General features: G+C 36.1%; 1 non-coding gene across 1 annotated transcript; it reads left to right on the top strand.

Annotated features, from left to right (window-relative positions):
- Window positions 1-4,042: 4,042 nt before the first annotated feature.
- LOC112731656 (small nucleolar RNA R71) lies at window positions 4,043-4,150 on the top strand. Its single transcript, XR_003167425.1, has one exon. It is a non-coding gene; the product is annotated as a small nucleolar RNA R71 (small nucleolar RNA).
- The last annotated feature ends 16,175 nt before the right edge of the window (window positions 4,151-20,325 follow it).

Below are 20,325 nucleotides of genomic sequence, written 5' to 3'. Positions count from 1 at the left end.
GGAAGCGCGCCATTTCAAGGTCTGTAGCTCCAGAAAATCCACTTTGAGTGCAGGGAGGTCAGAATCCAACAGCATCAGCAGTCCTTTTTCAACCTCTGAATCTGATTTCTGCTCAAGTCCCTCAATTTCAGCCAGAAAATACCTGAAATCACAGAAAAACACACAAACTCATAGTAAAGTCCAGAAATGTGAATTTAACACAAAATCTATTAAAAACATTCCTAAAAGTAACTAGATCCTACTAAAAACATACTAAAAACAATGTCAAAAAGCGTATAAATTATCCGCTCATCACAACACTAAACTTAAATTGTTGCTTGTCCCCAAGCAACTGAAAATCAAAATAGGATAAAAAGAATAGAATATACTATAAATTCCAAATTATCAATGAAACAGAGCTTCAATCATATGAGCGGGACTTATAGCTTTTTGCCTCTTGAATAGTTTTGGCATCTCACTTTATCCATTGCGGTTCAGAATGATTGGCATCTATAGGAACTTCAAATTTCGAATAGTGTTATTGACTCTCTTAGTTCAGCATGATGATTCTTGAACACAGCTTCTTTATGAGTCTTGGCCGTGGCCCTAAGCATTTTGTTTTCCAGTATTACCACCGGATACATAAATGCCACAGACACATAATTGGGTGAACCTTTTCAGATTGTGACTCAGCTTTGCTAAAGTCCCCAATTAGAGGTGTCCAGGGTTCTTAAGCACACTCTCTTTTTTTTTGCTTTGGACCTTGACTTTAACCGCTCAGTCTCAAGTTTTCACTTGACACCTACACGCCACAAGCACATGGTTAGGGACAGCTTGGTTTAGCCGCTTAGACCAGGATTTTATTCCTTTAGGCCCTCCTATCCACTGATGCTCAAAGCCTTGGGATCCTTTTTATTTGCCCTTGCCTTTTGGTTTTAAGGGTTATTGGCTTTTTGCTCTTGCCTCTTGGTTTTAAGAGCTTTTGGCTTTTTCTGCTTGCTTTTTCTTTCTATTTTTTTTTCGCCTATTTTTTTTTTCTGTAAGCTTTGCTCTTTGCTGCTTTTTCTTGCTTCAAGAATCATTTTTATGATTTTTCAGATTATCAAATAACATGTCTCCTAGTCATCATTCTTTCAAGAGCCAACATATTTAACATTCTTAAACAACAACTTCAAAAGATATATGCAATGTTCAAGCATACATTCAGAAAACAAGAAGCATTATCACCACATCAATATAATTAAACTAAGTTCAAGGATAAATTCAAAACTCATGTACTTCTTGTTCTTTTGAATTAAAACAGTTTTTATTTTAAGAGAGGTGATGGATTCATAGGACATTCATAACTTTAAGACAGAGTTACTAACTACTAATGATCATGTAATGAAGACACAAACATAGATAAGCACATAACATAGAAAATGAAAAATAGAGAAAGTAAGAACAAGGAATGAGTCCACCTTAGTGATGTCCTTGAGCTCTTCTATGTCTCTTCCTTGCCTTGGCTGCTCCTCCTTCATTGCTTTTAGATCTTCTCTGATTTCATGAAGGATGATGGAGTGCTCTTGATGTTCCACCCTTAGTTGCTTCCAATAATTGTGTGGAAGAAAATGTATCCCCTGAGGTATCTCAGGGATCTCTTGATTTGCAGTCAAATGTTCTACCACTGAGCTATAGACCCTTGATGGAAGCTTTTGTCTTCCCTTTCCTCTTTCTAGAGGTTTCTCTGGCCTTAGGTGCCATCAATGGTTATGGAAAAAAACAAAAAAGCTATGCTTTTACCACACCAAACTTAGAATGTTGCTCGCCCTCGAGCAAAAGAAGAAGGAATAGATGAAGAAGAAGATGTGGAAATAAAAACTAGGATTATGAGGAGGTAGGTGGGGATCCTGTGGGGTCCACAGATCCTGAGATGATCCTGTGGGGTCCACAGATCCTGAGGTGTCAAGGCATTTACATCCCTGCACCAATTTAGGCATGTATAATGCCCTTGCACACAACTCTGGGCGTTCAGCGCCAGGTTGGTGCCCATTTTGGGCGTTCAACGCCCCTTTGCTGCCATTTCTGGCGTTGAACGCCAGAACCATGCTTGTTCTGGGCGTTCAGCGCCAGGATGCTCCCATTCTGGGCGTTCAGCGCCAGAACTATGCTCTGTTCTGGCGTTTGAACGCCAGACAGATGCTCCTCCAGGGTGTGATTTTTCTTCTGCTGTTTTTGATTCCGTTTTCAATTTTTATATTTATTTTGTGACTCCACATGATCATGAACCTAAGAAAACATGAAAAACAATAAAAATAAGAATTAGATAAACATTGGGTTGCCTCCCAACAAGCGCTTCTTTAATGTCAATAGCTTGACAGTGAGCTCTCATGGAGCCTCACAGATGTGCAGAGCTTTGTTGAAACTCTCCAACACCAAACTTAGAGTTTGGATATGGGAGTTCAACACCAAACTTAGAGTTTGGTTGTGGCCTCCCAACACCAAACTTAGAGTTTGACTGTGGGGGCTCTGGTTGACTCTGCTTGGAGAGAAGCTTTTCCTGCTTCCTCTTCATGGTTGCAGAGGGAGATCCTTGAGTTTTGAATACAAGGGAGTTCTCATTCCATTGAAGGACTATTTCACCTCTGTCAACATCAATCACAGCTCTTGCTGTGGCCAGGAAAGGTCTTCCTAGGATGATGGATTCATCCTCTTCCTTTCCAGTATCCAGGACTATGAAATCAGTAGGTATGTAAAGGCCCTCAACCTTTACTAACACGTCCTCTACTTGTCCATAAGCCTGTTTTCTAGAGCTGTCTGCCATCTCTAATGAGATTTTAGCAGCTTGCACCCCATAGATTCCCAGTTTCTCTATTACAGAGAGGGGCATGAGGTTTACTCCTGAACCAAGATCACACAGAGCCTTAAAGATTATGGTGCCTATGGTACAGGGTATTATGAACTTTCCAGGATCCTGTCTCTTCTGAGGCAATGTCAGTTGATCTAGATCACTTAGTTCATTGATGAACAAGGGAGGTTCAACTTCCCAAGCATCAATGCCAAATAATTTGGCATTCAGCTTCATGATTGCACCAAGAAACTTGGCAGTTTGCTCTTCAGTAACATCCTCATTCTCTTCAGAAGAGGAATACTCATCAGAGCTCATGAAGGGTATAAGGAGGTTCAATGGAATCTCTATGGTCTCTAGATGAGCCTCAGAGTCCTTTGGTTCCTCATAGGGAAGCTCCTTATTGACCACTGGACGTCCCAGGAGGTCTTCCTCCTTGGGATTCACGTCCTCTCCTCTCCTCACAGGTTCGGCCATGGCACTTATGTCAATGGCCTTGCACTCTCCTTTTGGGTTCTCTTCTGTATTGCTTGGGAGAGTACTAGGAGGGATTTCAGTGATCCTTTTACTCAGCTGGCCCACTTGTGCTTCCAGATTTCTAATGGAAGACCTTGTTTCATTCATGAAACTTACAGTGGCCTTAGATAGATCAGAGACTATATTTGCTAAATTAGAAGCATTTTGTTCAGAGTTCTCTGTCTGTTGCTGAGTTGATGATGGAAAAGGCTTGCTATTGCTAAACCTGTTTCTTCCACCATTATTAAAGCCTTGTTGGGGCTTTTGATCCTTCCATGAGAAATTTGGATGATTTCTCCATGTTGAGTTATAGGTGTTTCCATAAGGTTCACCTAAGTAATTCACCTCTGCTATTGCAGGGTTCTCAGGATCATAGGCTTCTTCTTCAGAAGATGCCTCTTGAGTACTGTTGGATGTAACTTGCATTCCATGCAGACTCTGAGAAATCATATTGACTTGCTGAGTCAATATTTTTTTCTGAGCCAATATGGCATTCAGAGTATCAACTTCAAGAACTCCCTTCTTCATAGGTGTCCCATTACTCACAGGATTCCTTTCAGAAGTGTACATGAACTGGTTATTAGCAACCATGTCAATGAGTTCTTGAGCTTCTGTAGGCGTTTTCTTTAGGTGAATGGATCCACCTGCAGAAGTGTCCAGTGACATCTTTGATAGCTCAGATAAACCATCATAGAATATATCCAGGATGGTCCATTCTGAAAGCATGTCAGAAGGACACTTTTTGGTCAACTGTTTGTATCTTTCCCAAGCTTCATAGAGAGATTCACCTTCTTTCTGTCTGAAGGTTTGAACATCAGCTCTAAGCTTGCTCAGCTTTTGAGGAGGAAAGTACTTGGCTAAGAAAGCCGTGACCAGCTTATCCCAAGAGTTCAGGCTGTCTTTAGGTTGAGAATCCAACCATAATCTAGCTCTGTCTCTTACAGCAAAAGGGAAAAGCATGAGCCTGTAGACTTCAGGATCTACTCCATTAGTCTTAACAGTATCACATATCTGCAAGAATTCAGTTAAGAACTGAAAAGGATCTTCAGATGGATTGTCCATGAAACTTGCAGTTCTGCTGCATCAGAGAAACTAATTGAGGTTTCAGCTCAAAGTTGTTTGCTCCAATGGCAGGAATGGAGATGCTTCTTCCATGTAAATTGGAATTAGGTGCAGTAAAGTCACCAAGCATCCTCCTTGCATTATTATTATTTTCGGCTGCCATCTCCTCTGCCTGTTCGAAAATTTCTGAAAGGTTATCTCTGGATTGTTGTATTTTAGCTTCTCTTAATTTTCTCTTCAGAGTCCTTTCAGGTTCTGGATCTGCTTCCACAAGAATGTTCTTATCCATGCTCCTGCTCATATGACAAGGAAGAATGGCCAGAAAAATGATAATAATAATAGAGATCCTCTATACCACAGTATAGGGATCCCTTTGTAAGTAGAAGAAGAGGGGGAGATAAAGGATGTGATGTAAAGGAAGAAACACAACTGTGAGGATTGGAATGTGAGATGAGATGTTAGGATATGAATGAATAAATAGAATGAGATGGGAGAGAAGGAGGGAATTTTCGAAATTTATTTTTGAAAAGGAGTTAGTGATTTTTGAAAATAGTTTTTGAAAATTGTTAGTATTTTTTTCGAAAATTTTTTTGAAATAAAAATAAAAATAAAATAATTAGTTAATTAAAAAGAAATTTTTGAAAAAGGGGGAGATGTTTTCGAAAATTAGAGAAAGAGAGTTAGTTAGGTAGTTTTGAAAAAGTTAAGAAACAAACAAAAAGTTAGTTAGTTAGTTGAAACAAATTTTGAAAAGATAAGAAGTTAGGAAGTTAGAAAAGATATTTTGAAAAGATATTTTTGAAAAAGATAAGATAAGAAGATATTTTTGAAAAGATATGATTGAGATTAGTTTTTGAAAAAGATTTGATTTTTTTAAAATCACAATTAATGACTTGATTCATAAGAAATCACAAGATATGATTCTAGAACTTAAAGTTTGAATCTTTCTTAACAAGCAAGTAACAAACTTCAAATTTTTGAATCAAAACATTAATTGATTAGTTAATTTCGAAAATTTGGTATAAAAATAAGAAAAAGATTTTTGAAAAATATTTTTGGAATTTTCGAAAATAACTAAGAATTTTGAAAAAGATTTGATTTTTGAAAAAGATTTTGAAAAAGATAAGATTTTCAAATTGAAAATTTGATTTGACTCATTGGCAACAACTTGATTTTAAAAATTTTTGAAAAAGTCAATCAAAATTTTCGAATTTGATGAGAGAAAAAAGGGAAAGATATTTTTTTGATTTTTGAAATTTTTATGAAAAACATGAAAAATATGCAATGCATGAAATTTTTAGATCAAAACAATGAATGCATGCATGAATGATATGAATGTCAAGATGAACACCAAGAACACTATGAATGTCAAGATGAACATCAAGAACATAATTTTGAAAAATTTTTAATGCAAAGAAAACATGCAAGACACCAAACTTAGAATTCTTTAATGCTTACGCACTAAGAATTCAAGAATGCATATGATAAACATGAAAAGACACAAAACAAAAAATCATCAAGATTAAACAAGAAGACTTACCAAGAACAACTTGAAGATCGTGAAGAACACTATGAATGCATGATATTTTCGAAAAATGCAAGATGCATATGCAAGTGACACCAAACTTATAATGTGACTCAAGACTCAAACAAGAAACAGAAAATATTTTTGATTTTTATGATTTTCTAATTTTTTTGGATTTTTATTTATATTTTTCGAAAATTATATGAAAAAGAAAAATAAGGATTCCAAAATTTTTAATATGAATTCCAGGAATCTTGCATTCTTACTCTAAAGCTTCAGTCCAGGAATTAGACATGGCTCACTAGCCAGCCAAGCTTTCAAAGAAAGCTCCAGTCCAAAACACTAGACATGGCCAATGGCCAGCCAAGCTTCAGCAGGTAGATCAGGAACAGTAGCAGGTGGATTAGCTCCAACTAGCTTGCTCTTGATAACAAATTACAAGCCTCAGTCCAAAAGAATTTAGACATGGCTTTACAGCCAGCCAAGCTGCAACATATAATTACATGGGCTGGAGTGATTAGTTGAATACCAATCCCAAAGTAGTTTGGGTATGGCTTTACAGCCAGATATGATTCAACATATTCCATGAAACACTAGAATTCATTCTTAAAAATTTTGAAGCCATAGAATAATTTATTTTTGAAAACATTTTTATTTTTTTCGAAAACAGATGAGAAAATTTTAGAAATTTTTTTTTGAAATTTTTTTTTGAAAATAAAATAAAAAGAAAATTACCTAATCTGAGCAACAAGATGAACCGTCAGTTGTCCAAACTCAAACAATCCCCGGCAACGGCACCAAAAACTTGGTGCACGAAATTGTGATCTCCAGGCTCGAACAAATCCTGGTAATGGCTCCAAAGCTTGGTGCTCTGATCTTAATTCATAATTGTCACAACTTCGATACAACTAACCAGCAAGTGCACTGGGTCGTCCAAGTAATACCTTACGTGAGTAAGGGTCGAATCCCACGGAGATTGTTGGTATGAAGCAAGCTATGGTCACCTTGTAAATCTCAGTCAGGCAGATATAAATGGATAATGGTGTTTTCGAATAATAATTAATAAGATAGGGATAGAGGTACTTATGTAAATCATTGGTAGGAATTTCAGATAAGCGAATGGAGATACTTTCGTTCCTCTGAACCTCTGCTTTCCTGCTATCTTCATCCAATCAGTCTTACTCCTTTCCATGGCTGGCTTTATGCAAGGGCATCACCGTTGTCAGTGGCTACATCCCCTCCTCTCAGTGAATAATATGCTCACGCACCCTGTCACGACACGGCTATTCATCTGTCGGTTCTCGATCATGCTGGAATAGGATTCACCCTCCTTTTGCGTCTGTCACTAACGCCCAACAATCGCGAGTTTGAAGCTCGTCACAGTCATTCAATCATTGAATCCTACTCGGAATACCACAGACAAGGTTTAGACTTTCCGGATTCTCTTGAATGCCGCCATCATTCTAGCTTACGCCACGAAGATTCTGGTTAGGAGATCTAAGAGATACTCATTCTAGCTTATTTCATGTAAAACATAAGTGTTTGTCAGACACGCATTCATAAGGAAGAAGGATGATGAGCGTCACACATAATCATCACCTTCATCACGTTCTTGGGTGCGAATGGATATCTTAGAAGAGAAATAAGAAGAATTGAATAGAAAACAGTAGTACTTTGCATTAATCTTTGAGGAACAGCAGAGCTCCACACCTTAATCTATGGAGTGTAGAAACTCTACCGTTGAAAATACATAAGTGAAGGTCCAGGCATGGCCGAGATGGCCAGCCCCCTAAAACGTGATCAAAGGATCATAATATAATCCAAAGATGCCTAATACAATAGTAAGAGGTCCTATTTATAATAAACTAGCTACTAGGGTTTACATGAGTAAGTATTTGATGTATAAATCCACTTCCGGGGCCCACTTGGTGTGTGTTTGGGCTGAGCTTAAGTGTTGCACGTGCAGAGGCCAATTGTGGAGTTGAACGCCAGTTTTTGTGCCAGTTTGGGCGTTCAACTCTGGTTTTGGATCCTTTTCTAGCGCTGGACGCCAGATTTGGGTAGAAAGCTGGCGTTGAACGCCAGTTTACGTCGTCAATTCTTGGCCAAAGTATGGACTATTATACATTGCTGGAAAGCCCTGGATGTCTACTTTCCAACGCAATTGGAAGCGCGCCATTTCGAGGTCTGTAGCTCCAGAAAATCTACTTTGAGTGCAGGGAGGTCAGAATCCAACAGCATCAGCAGTCCTTTTTCAACCTCTGAATCTGATTTCTGCTCAAGTCCCTCAATTTCAGCCAGAAAATACCTGAAATCACAGAAAAACACACAAACTCATAGTAAAGTCCAGAAATGTGAATTTAACACAAAATCTATTAAAAACTTCCCTAAAAGTAACTAGATCCTACTAAAAACATACTAAAAACAATGTCAAAAAGCGTATAAATTATCCGCTCATCAGTCACCCATATCTTTCACATCAAAATGTCTAGAGAGAAATTGTTTCACCTCATGTAACAACCCCAAATCATTTGTTGCAAGCAAAATGTCATCTACATATAAGATGAAAAATATGATCTTACTCCTACTAACCTTGTAGTATATACATTGATCATAATTATTCTCAATAAAACCAAATGAAAAAATCATATTGTGAAACTTTAAATACCACTCTTGAAAAGCCTGCTTAAGACCATACATTGCTCTCTTAAGCTTGCCAACTAACTTCTTACCAACATTTGAGATAAACCTTTCGGGTTGTCTCATATAGACATCCTCTTTCAAATCTTCATTAAGGAAGACCGTTTTCACATTCATCTAATGCAATTCCATATCAAAGTACACTATCAATGCCATAATGATGTGGAAAGACCGAAAGAGTCTTTCTTTGAAACAGAAGAAAATATTTTTCTGTAGTCGACTCCTTCTCTTTGAGTAAACCCTTTGGTAATAAGTCAAGCCTTGTAATGCTCAATATTACCCAATAAATCCTTCTTGGTCTTAAAGACCCATTTACAGCCCATGACCTTTTTCCCATAAGGTATTTCTATAATATTTTAAACTTGGTTATCCACCATAGATTTTATTTTATCCTTCATAGCATCTAGCCATAAATTGGAATTATGACTTTTCATTGCTTGTGAAAATATCGTTGAATCTTTTTCATTATGAACATCATAGTTAGACTTAGTATGATACACTACATAATCACTAAAATTAGCAAGTTTTCTTATTCTAGTTGATCTTCTTAATATTGCATCATCAACCTCTTATAAAGATAGTGGCAGAGTAGTTTTTTCATCTTCTTGAGATTGCTCTTGAACAATATTTTCATTATGAAGAGTTTGATCTTCTACAATATGATCTACTAGAACATTATCTTCATGATGTGAAACATCAGTAATATGTTGTTCTACATTGACCCTATCTGTATGGACATTGTATTGAACAATCACTCTTGTACATAGAGTAGTTTTACAAACATTATCATTTTCAACAATCTTAAGAGAACGGTTTCTCCCACTTTCTACATCATGCTCTAAAAATCTTGCATTTCTATATTCTACTATTTTACTTGAGTGAAAGGGATAATAAAACCTGTAAACCTTAGACTTTTCTGCATAACCTATAAAATAGACAGTTATCGTCCTTGGGTCTAACTTCCTTTTTTGTGGACTATAAACCCGAACTTCAGCAGAATAACACCAAATGTGTATATGATTTAAACTAGGTTTCTAACCTTTCGATAGTTCAAATGGCATTTTAATATACATGCGGCTATTTTAAGGGCTTCACTCTACAAGGATAAAGGAAGATTAGAGTTGCTAAGTATACTCCTCACTATATCCAGCAAAGTCCTATTTCTTCTTTTAGCTTGTGTGCTTGGCATGGTGTATTGTGCCACAATACCATACTATTAAAGAGACTTTGCAAACGGACTAGGTGCTTGTCCACTTCTAGTATATCTCCCATAGAATTTCTTTACCTATATTTGAACTCACGATCTTAATTTGCTTTTCACATTATTTTTCTACCTCAACTTTATAAACTTTAAAAGCATCAAATACCTCATATTTATCATGAAGCGTATAGAGATACATATATCGTGAATAATCATTAATAAAGGAAATGAAGTATTTCTGACTACTTAAGGACATATAAGATAACATATGTCATTGTAAATTATTTATAATATGTCAGAACTCAACTTAGCACGTTTTTGAGACCTTTTGACTTACTTGCCATTAATGCAATTCACATAAGTATTAAAATCAGTAAAGTCTAGAGGTTTAAGAATCCCATCATTTACTAATTTCTTCATTCTCCCAATGGAGATGTGTGACCCTACGATGTCACAACATGAAAGGTTTTTCATTCATACAATTATCACGCACAACCATTAAACTTGATGGAATGTTATTTGCTAGATGAACTTTGAATAAATCACCAATTAAAGTACCATATCCAATAATATTAGGATTTTTAATAATATTAACAACATAATGATAAAAATTTACACATAATTCTTGTTTCATAAGTTTAGATAGAGAAATTAAATTCTTAAAGAAATCTGGAATATAAAAGGTTCCTTTTAAATCTAAAATACAACCAGTACCTAATACAAACCTAAAAATTCTAATAACTTCCACAGGAAGCCCATTAAAAGTTGCCTTGCAACAGAACCTTTAGAGTCGAAAGTCCAAGAAATCTTTCCTGAATTCAAATAAGAAGTAAACTGCCTTTAAGTCATATAAATTTAAAAAGAATTCTCATAATACAATTTGAATTTAAGTTTTTGAAAATTCCTAATGCTAAGTATGCAAGATTCATGAAGGATAAGAGAAGTCAAGTGTAACTACAAATAATTATCATAAATCTCACTTTTTTATTTCAAATATGATGGTTTTCAGTGGCTAAGAGAAGGGGGGTTGAATCTTAGCCCCCTTTTCACTTAATAACACTTGTTGGTCTTTAAAACAACTTCTGGAGACTTTTTGATTTTTGTCTCGTACCCAGCCACGAGACTTTTTCTTTTTGTCTCGTCACTCGGCACGAGTTATTTTTCAGTTTTATCTCCTGGGCAGCAGAAACAAAAATGGAGTAGAAGAGAGAGAGAATTACACCAAGATATATCCTGGTTCAGCTGCAAAGTGCAAGGCAGCCTACATCACAATAATGATGGAATTTCACTATAATCATTCTTGATTACCAACACCAATTCTCCCTAGGAACTACCCTTTCTATCCGGGACAAGTCCAGAATCTAAACCCCAATCCTGAATTTGACTTGGTCACTGCCAAGCTTTCCAACTGCTAAGTGCTAACCCAACTTGCAAGGGGATTCCCACAGAATCATGAAACACAACACAGATGTACAAAGGACCTCTAAGGATATCTATGGCTTTTTCTTTTAATTTTGCACTCTCTGTCTTTTTCCGCTCTATGACTTTTTCTTACAAACCTCACTGTTTGTCTTTTTCCATGAGACTCAAGACAGACAAAATTAAACAAAAAAATACAGAATGAAGAACATTGAAGGAGAAGAATTTCTGTTAGCTTGGGTAGCTATGAGAACTCTGTGCTTTCACTCTTTTCTCCTTGCTTCAAGCCCTGGTTGTTCTCCCTTACTTATAGGGGGAAGCCTCCACGGTTGAAACTAAATAAACCAAGCTAAACTTCTTCTTCATGCAAACTGGTTCGGCCAAAGTGAGAGGAAAGATAACCAAATGCAAAACCCAACATGCAATTACCTCTAGTCCTTCCTTGGTCACCAATCTTCATCAATCCAAGCCCTCCATCTTGCCTTGCCCTCCAAGACGGATTCCTAGCCCTTGATGAGTTATGATGATGACAGTTTCATCTGCTCCAACTTCTGCCTCCTCCATCACGTAGCCACTGTAGCTACCTCATGTGGTGGTTAAGCAAAATCAGAGACAAGCCATCCCTCCAAGGATCTTCCTCTACTGACCGAAATCTTCTTCTTCCATTTTTGGTATGGAGAAGCTGAGATCTCTTCACCAAATCTTACCATAAGTGATGAAAATCTCAGCCACAACATACTTTTTGTTTTCTTTTTCTTGCCATCATTACAATGGTCTTGTAGCTTGCATCTTCATCTCTTCGGTAGCTAGCTTTAGCTTCCATGCTTTCTCTGTTGATATGGCCGAAAGAGAAGAAAGAGTAGAGAGAGAAGAAAGAAAATATTCAATGGATTTGAACAATAATCAATGTAACAAAGAGAGAGAACAAAAGTGAATTCAAGTTTTCCACTTCCCTTTGCTGAGTAGCGTGTAGAGTCATTAAAGCAATCAAATCAATTTCTCTTTCTCATTTATGTTTCCAATGCTAGCAAATTAAATTTTGAAATATATTGAGAGAAAGGGTGGTGTCCGTGGAAACATGCAGCAAAGTATCAAAGAAATTGGGTTTCACCATATATTAAAAGAACAAGTTAATCATAGTGCCCCAATTCCCTTTTAATTTCGGACCAGCCACCTTGTTGGGCTTCAAATCTATTTTACTGGCCCAACCAGCAAATCATTGTTTCAGCCACAATAAACATTGTATCAATGTTGAAAATATTTTAATGGGCTTGTTTTATTTTCTTTTCTTTTCGGCCCAAACAAAAACCTACATAGAAAAAATTATTTTAATTAACATATATGAATTAATAATTTTGTAATTAGTCACATTAATAATGTTTGATCATCACTAATTTCAATTAGAGTTTTTCAAACTCATCAAAATATTAACAACTTTTTAAATCTCTTTCATTAAGCTAAACTTCATTTATCTTTTTTTTTTTTTACTTGAGGACAAGCAAAGTTTTAAGTTTGGTATTGTGATGACACGTCATCTTAAGTGGTTTTTAAATTATTTTTCTTATTTATTTTCTTAGGTTTTAATTAAATTTCTTATATTTTCTAATAAAATTTAATAAATAATCTAATATTTAGAGTTGGGATAGTATTTTTATATTTTCAAAAATTTTGGGTTCAAAAAGTAGCTAAAATCAAGGTTTTTTCACAAGAAAAACATAAAGAAATTAAAAGCATAGCCCAAGAAGCGTGGCCCAAGGGGAATGAAGACACGCACGCCTGGAGCCAAGACACCCAGCACGGATGCCAGGCGGATGGAACTCCACTCCCTACGGCTCCTTCACACGCCCGACGGCCTCCTTGTACGCCTGGTGGCCCCCCTTTGATCATCACCTCTGCCAGGCATCCATCCTACATGCCAACTCCACGCCTGGCAGACACACCCTTCCTGGAAGGTGTTCCTGGGCCTTTTGCCCAATTATCTCCTATCCAAGTCAGCTTAAAGGCATTTACAAATCTTGGATTCAACAAATCAAGGCTCAAACTTAATTATCCACATTATCAAAAGTCTTAATTACATTCAGAAGACTTGAAGATCTAGAAGATTAGTTATTGATTCTATCTAAAAGCATAAGAGATTAGTCATTTTAGATTTGATTTGAGTTTTCATTTTGAATTTAAAATGGAAGTCAGTAGCTTATCTTTCTTTCTGAAAGATAAGATTAGTTTAGTTTTGAATTTGAATTCTAGAATTTAGGCTATAAATAAGTGAGCATAGCTCACAGGAAAAGGCATCAAGTCCTCAGACTACTTCTCTTCTTCTTGTTTTTCTTACTTCTTCATGGGTAGCTAATTCTTTGTCAAAAGGTTAAGAGCTCTGTTTATATTTTCTATGGATAATTAATCTATGTTTATTTTATTTTGAAGTCTTGCATTAATCTATTTCATGATTGAGATATTCATTCTTCATTCAAATTAGTGGATCGAAAGGTAAGCTAATTCTTCTTGGATTCTTTTATTATAATTGAAAAATCTGATATTTGAATCAAAGCTTGAAAACTCTTTTACATGAATATTTGAATTCGGCTAGGAATAGTGGTTCAATTAGTGTGCGACACATACATGATTTTCAATCACTCTTATTTTGAATAAGTGACATATAATTTGGATTAGAACAACTTTTGAAAATTATGTTTTCTTTTAAGATTTTACTAGACAAGACTAGCTTGAATACGTGACATATAATTCAACCTAAGGACTACTTTTAAATCATATTTGAATTTGAAATTAGTTTTTGTACTTAATCTCTTGATTAATTAAAGTGATGCCTTATTAATGCTTGAGAAACTGAGGAGCCAAAGAATTGGAAATCATTTACTAAAAATTTTGTCGTGAAAGATCTTTGAAAACTTCAAGAAAATAAACAAGATTGGTTTTCTTAAGAGCATAAGCATCTCCAAAGCCCTTGACTCTCATCATCACTGTCTTCTCTCAATTTTTCATTCAAGCTCACTGTCTATGACATCCAAACATTCAACATTCAATACTTTTAAGGCTCTTAGCAATACTATCGTCTCTTAGCTTTTATTAATCTAATTAGGTATTTAATCTGTCCTTTAATTACTCAATCCTTTAATCCTCGTAGGAACGATATCCACTCACCGTGGTATTACTTGTCCGATCCGGTACACTTGTCGGTATCTGTGAGCTTCAATTTTTGCTCATCAAATTTTTGGCACCATTACCAGAGATTAATTGAGATTGACAACATAATTTCCGATGAAATCCTAACTTAGATCTTATTTATGTACTTTTCTTTAAGTTTCATTGTTTTCTTTTTTTTTTCTTTCACGTTCTTTTCCTTTTCTTTTATTTTCTTTCTTGTTTTGTTTTCTATTTCACGTTATTCTTTCTTTCCTTTTTATTTTCTCTGTTCTTGTTTTTGGTTCTCACATCCTTTGTTTCCTTTCCTATTTATTCACATACATTTATTCTATTTTTTAAAAAACTTTGTTTACATTATTAGTTTATTATATATATATATTCTATTCCACATTCTTTTCTTTGCTTTTGAGTTTTTCTTCCCTTCTATTTTATTTTTCTTATCTAAAATTAAATCCTATTTATTTTTTTCTTTGTATTCACTTTGTTGGATTAAATTTCTTCTTCTGTAATTTTCCTTATTTCACAAAGTATGTTTGATCTTGTTTATTTTTACACATGCAAGAAAAAGATGGAAAAAATGATGGCTGATAATAAAAGTGTAATCTGATTAAGGAATGACCTCGCTTCTTTTTCTTAAAAGGAGAGCAAATCATTCCATGAAGCATGGAAGAGGTATAAGAGAATGTTCAAAGGATGCCCATATCATACCCTATCCGATTGGCTGATAATCTACTTCTTTTATGATGAGGTCTCTCAAACCTCAAGAACGATAATTGATTCATCAGTAAGAGGTTCATTAATAAAGAAGACATCTGAAAAGGTATTAGCAGCAATAGCAATTACAACCAACAATCTGAGGAAGGAATACCACAAAGAGCTGGCTAAGACACACAACACTAAGGGGTGCTGTGAAATAATCCGAACCCCAACTTAAGAAGCCTAACGTTCAGCTAGTGACAATAAAGAAGCGCCTGTTGGGAGACAACCCAACCATGGTTAATATTTCCTTTTTCATCTTTGTTTCTTTTGTTTAAGAGCCCGTAGTCATCATCATCATCTTCTTCCCTTTCTTCCTCCTCTTTTGCATGCATATTTACTTTTCTTTGTTTTAAGTTTATTCCAAAAAAAAAAATTAAAATCACGCTAGATTATATTCTTTTATCTTATGCATCTTCTCTTCATAAATGTATGCTTTTGGACATGATTTACATCCATTACTTTGTCAATCTTTAAATTTAATATAAATTTCTAAGTCTGGTGTATACCCTTAAGTTTGGTGTTGGTAACACCATGGATCATAAGAAATCGGCACAAGGAGCAGTGATGATAACTGAATAGACTTGGGTAAGATCATAATAAGATAAAATCTCTCTAATGATGATTAGTTATTTTTCTCCTTTACTCTCATCTTTTCTGTTTTTAGTTTTCTTGTTTTTCTCTTTTATTTACATTTTTCTTCCCTGTATACATAGCATACTCTATCTTTTTTTATCTTAAATTTAAAATTTGAATGTTTGTCCTCTAGTAACTATTTTTATGGAGGATATCTTGTTGAAAAGATTTAATTAAATAAATTTAAAAACAAACAATGGAGGTGATTAAATATATGTGATTACATTTGAAGAAATATGAAATGCTTGAATTTTGAGGAAACAGAAAAAGAATCTTCAAGAACAGATATTTAAAGAAATATTATGAGGATCCGACCATCAATTCTTTGAAGCAGTTGAAAAAAAAAGTTCGGAAAGATTCAAAGAAATCAAAAGTTCTAAGACTCTGAGCACCAATGAGTAGGGCCCAGTTATGTGCCCATGATGTTTCTATTTTAAGGACAGACTTGGGTTAGTAAATCTGAGGAGTGCTTTATCACCCGATAACTAGGTCCAATTGGACTGGGATTATCGATTGAAAGTCTGCTTAAAGAGTTGCCTTAAGACAAAATATTAAGAAGTCCAAAGAGGCTCTGGGTATCGATGTCTGCAAAATTGAAACCCTAGTTATGTGCTTGTGGGGTGATTATGCCAAGGAGAGGCTTAGGTAATTAGATCCGTGGGGTCCTTTATCACCCGGTATCTTAGGCCAACTAGATCGGGATTACCAGTCGAAAGACCATTAAGAGTTGCCTTGTGACAGAACCCTTAGAGTCAAAAGCCGCAGAAATCTTTCCGTAATTCAAATAAGAAGTAAACTACCTTCAAGTCATATAAATTTAAAAAGAATTCTCATAATACAATTTGAATTTCAATTTTTGAAAATTCCTAATCCTAAGTATGCAAGATTCATGAAGGATAAGAGAAGCCAAGTATAATCACAAATAATTATCATAAATTCCACTTTTTGATTTCAAATCTTAAAATCTTTTCAAATCTCTTTCATTAAGCAAAACTCCGCTTATCTTTCTTTTTACTTGAGGACAAGCAAAGTTTTAAGTTTAGTGTTGTGATGACACGTTGATGAGCGGATATTTTATACGCTTTTCGGGGTTAATTTCATATAGATTTTAGTATGTGTTAGTTGGTTTTTAGTTTATTTTCATTAGTTTCTAGGCAAAATCCACTTTTCTGGACTTTACTATGAGTTTGTGTATTTTTCTGTAATTTCAGGTAATTTCTGACTGAAATTGAAGGAGCTGAGCAAAAATCTGATTCAGGCTGAAAAAGGACTGCTGATGCTATTGGATTCTGACCTCCCTGCACTCCAAATAGATTTTCTGGAGCTACAGAACTCCAAATGGCGTGCTTCCAATTGCGTTGGAAAGTAGACATCCAGGGCTTTCCAGCAATATATAATAGTTCATACTTTGCTCAAGGATAGACGATGTAAACTGGCGTTCAATGCCAGTTCTCTGCCCAATTCTGGCGTCCAGCGCCAGAAACAAGTTGCAAGTTGGAGTTCAACGCCAGAAAAGGATCCAAAGCTGGCGTTGAACGCCCAAAACAGCCCCAGGCACGTGAGAAGCTTTAGTCTCAGCCCCAGTACACACCAAGTGGGCCCCAGAAGTGGATTTCTACACTATCTGTTATAGTTTACTCATTTTCTGTAAACCTAGGTTACTAGTTTAGTATTTAAACAACTTTTAGAGATTTATTTTGTATCTCATGACATTTTTAGATCTGAACTTTGTACTCTTTGACGGCATGAGTCTCTAAACTCCATTGTTGGGGGTGAGGAGCTCTGCTGTGTCTCGATGAATTAATGCAAGTATTTCTGTTTTCCATTCAAACATGCGTGTTCCTATCTAAGATATCCATTCGCGCCTAACTATGGAGAAGGTGATGATCAGTGACACTCATCACCTTCCTCAATACATGAACGTGTGTCTGACAATCACCTCCGTTCTACATCAGATTGAATGAATATCTCTTAGATTCCTTAATCAGAATCTCCATGGTATAAGCTAGATTGATGGCAGCATTCGTGAGAATCCGGAAAGTCTAAACCTTGTCTGTGGTATTCCGAGTAGGATTATGGGATTGGATGGCTGTGACGAACTTCAAACTCGCGAGTGCTGGGCGTAGTGACAGACGCAAAAGGATAGTAAATCCTATTCCGGTACGACTGAGAGCCTGCAGATGATTAGCCGTGCGATGACAGCGCACCTGGACTCTTTTCACTGGAAGGATGGATGGTAGCCATTGACAACGGTGATCCACCAACACACAGCTTGCCATAGGAGGACGTGCGTGCGTGAATCAGAAGACAGAGGAAAGCAGAGATTCAGAAGACAAAGCATCTCCAAAACTCCAACATATTCTCCATTACTGCATAACAAGTAACCTTTAATCCATGCTCTCTTGTTTATTCGCAATTCAACTGATAAATATAATTGACTTCCTGACTAAGAATTGCAAGTTAACCATAGATTGCTTCAAACCAACAATCTCCGTGGGATTCAACCCTTACTCACGTAAGGTATTACTTGGACGACCCAGTGCACTTGCTGGTTAGTGGTACGAGTTGTGAAAAGTGTGATTCACATGACTATTTGAATTCGGCTAGGAATAGTGGTTCAATTAGTATGCGACACATACATGATTTTCAATCACTCTAATTTTGAATAAGTGACATATAATTCGGATTAGAAAAACTTTTGAAAATTATGTTTTCTTTTAAGATTTAACTGGACATAACTAGCTTGAATACGTGTCATATAATCCAACCTAATGACTACTTTTAAAACCTATTTGAATTCAAAATCAATTTTTGTACTTAATCTCTTGTTTAATTAAAGTGACGCCTTATTAATTCTTGAGAAACTGAGGAGCCAAGGAATTGGAAATCAGTTACTAAAAGTTTTATCATGAAAAATAAAAAATAAAAAATAAAAAATATAAATAGAAAAGCAAGCAGAAAAAGTCAATAGCTCTTTAAACCAAAAGGCAAGAGCAAGGATCCAAGGCTTTGAGCATCAATGGTTAGGAGGGTCTAAAAGAACTATCTTAGCCTAGGCAGTTCAAATGAGCTGCTTCCCTAACTATATGCTTGTGGTGTGAAGGTGTCAAGTGAAAAGCTTGAGACTGAGCAGTTAAAGTCGTGGTCCAAAGAAAAGAGTGTGCTTAAGAACTCTGGACAGCACTGGCTGGGGATTCTAGAAAAGCTGAGTCACAATCCTAAGGGGTTCACCCAGTTAAAGTGTCTGTGGCATTTATGTATCCGGTGGTAATACTGGAAAACAAAGTGCTTAGGGTCACGACCAAGACTCTAAAGAAGCTGTGTTCAAGGATAAAAAAGAACTTAACTAAGAGAATCAATAGTATCATCTGGATTCTAAGTTCCTAAAGATGCCAACTATTCTGAGTTTCAACGGAAAGTGAGATGCCAAAACTATTCAGAAGCAAAAAGCTACTAGTCCCGCTCATCTAATTGAAACTAAGCTTCATTGAGAACTCTGAAATTTATTACATCCTTCTATTTCTTTTTATCCTACTTTGTTTTTGGTTGCTTGGGGACAAGCAACAGTTTAAGTTTGGTGTTCTGATGAGCAGATATTTTATATGCTTTTTGGCATTATTTTCATATAGTTTTTGTTATGTTTTGTCTAAGTTTTATTAATTTTTCATAGGTGTTAGTGCAAAATTCACATTTTTGGATTCTACTTTGAGTTTGTGTGTTTTATGGTGATTTCAGGTATTTTCTGGCTGAAATTGAGGAGTTTGAGCAGAAGTATGATTCAGAAGCAGAGAAAGGACTGCAGATGCTGTTAGGATCTAACCTCCATGCACTCGAAGGAGCTTTTCTGGAGCTACAGAAGTCCACATGGCGCGCTCTTAATAGCTATGGAAAGCTAACATTCAGGGCTTTCCAAAAATATATAATAGTTCATACTTTGTTTCGAAAATAAAGGCCCAAAACTGTGTTTCAATGCCAGCCACCATCCCCATTCCTGGCGTCCAGCGCCCACAGGGGAGCAACTGGAGTTCAACGCCCAAAAGGGGGTCCTTAGCCAGCGTTCAATGCCCCTAAGGGACACTAGCACGTGGGAGACACTCAAGCTCAGCCCAAACATTCACCAAGTGGGCCCCGAAAGTGGATTTTCACACCCCTAAGATTAGTCAATCATATTTCTGTAATCCTTAGTTATTAGATTAGTATATATAGGAGAAGATCAACCATGTTTAGGATCTTCTTCCTCCCCCATTCGAACATTATTAATTTTATGTACAGTATGAGTTACTAACCTCCTAAGGTTAAGGTTAGGAGCTCTACTGAGTTTCATGGATCAATAATATTACTGTTTTCATTCAATATGTCTGACTCTATTCTCTTATGCAACCTCATTCTTCATCTTATGAATTAAGGGTGACCCGTGACAATCACCCTTGTTTTACTTGGGTTCTGTGGCAATCCCTGACCTGGATAGCGTTGAATTTAAGCTAGAGATTGCATTGCGGATTCCTATAGAGCATCTGAGCAACCTTGGATATGTGACATATA

The sequence above is a fragment of the Arachis hypogaea genome, chromosome 12 (assembly GCF_003086295.3).
Source record: "Arachis hypogaea cultivar Tifrunner chromosome 12, arahy.Tifrunner.gnm2.J5K5, whole genome shotgun sequence".
NCBI classification, from domain to species: Eukaryota; Viridiplantae; Streptophyta; class Magnoliopsida; order Fabales; family Fabaceae; genus Arachis; species Arachis hypogaea.
Note: the sequence above shows the minus strand (reverse complement) of the source record. Positions and strands in the feature narration are given on the sequence as shown.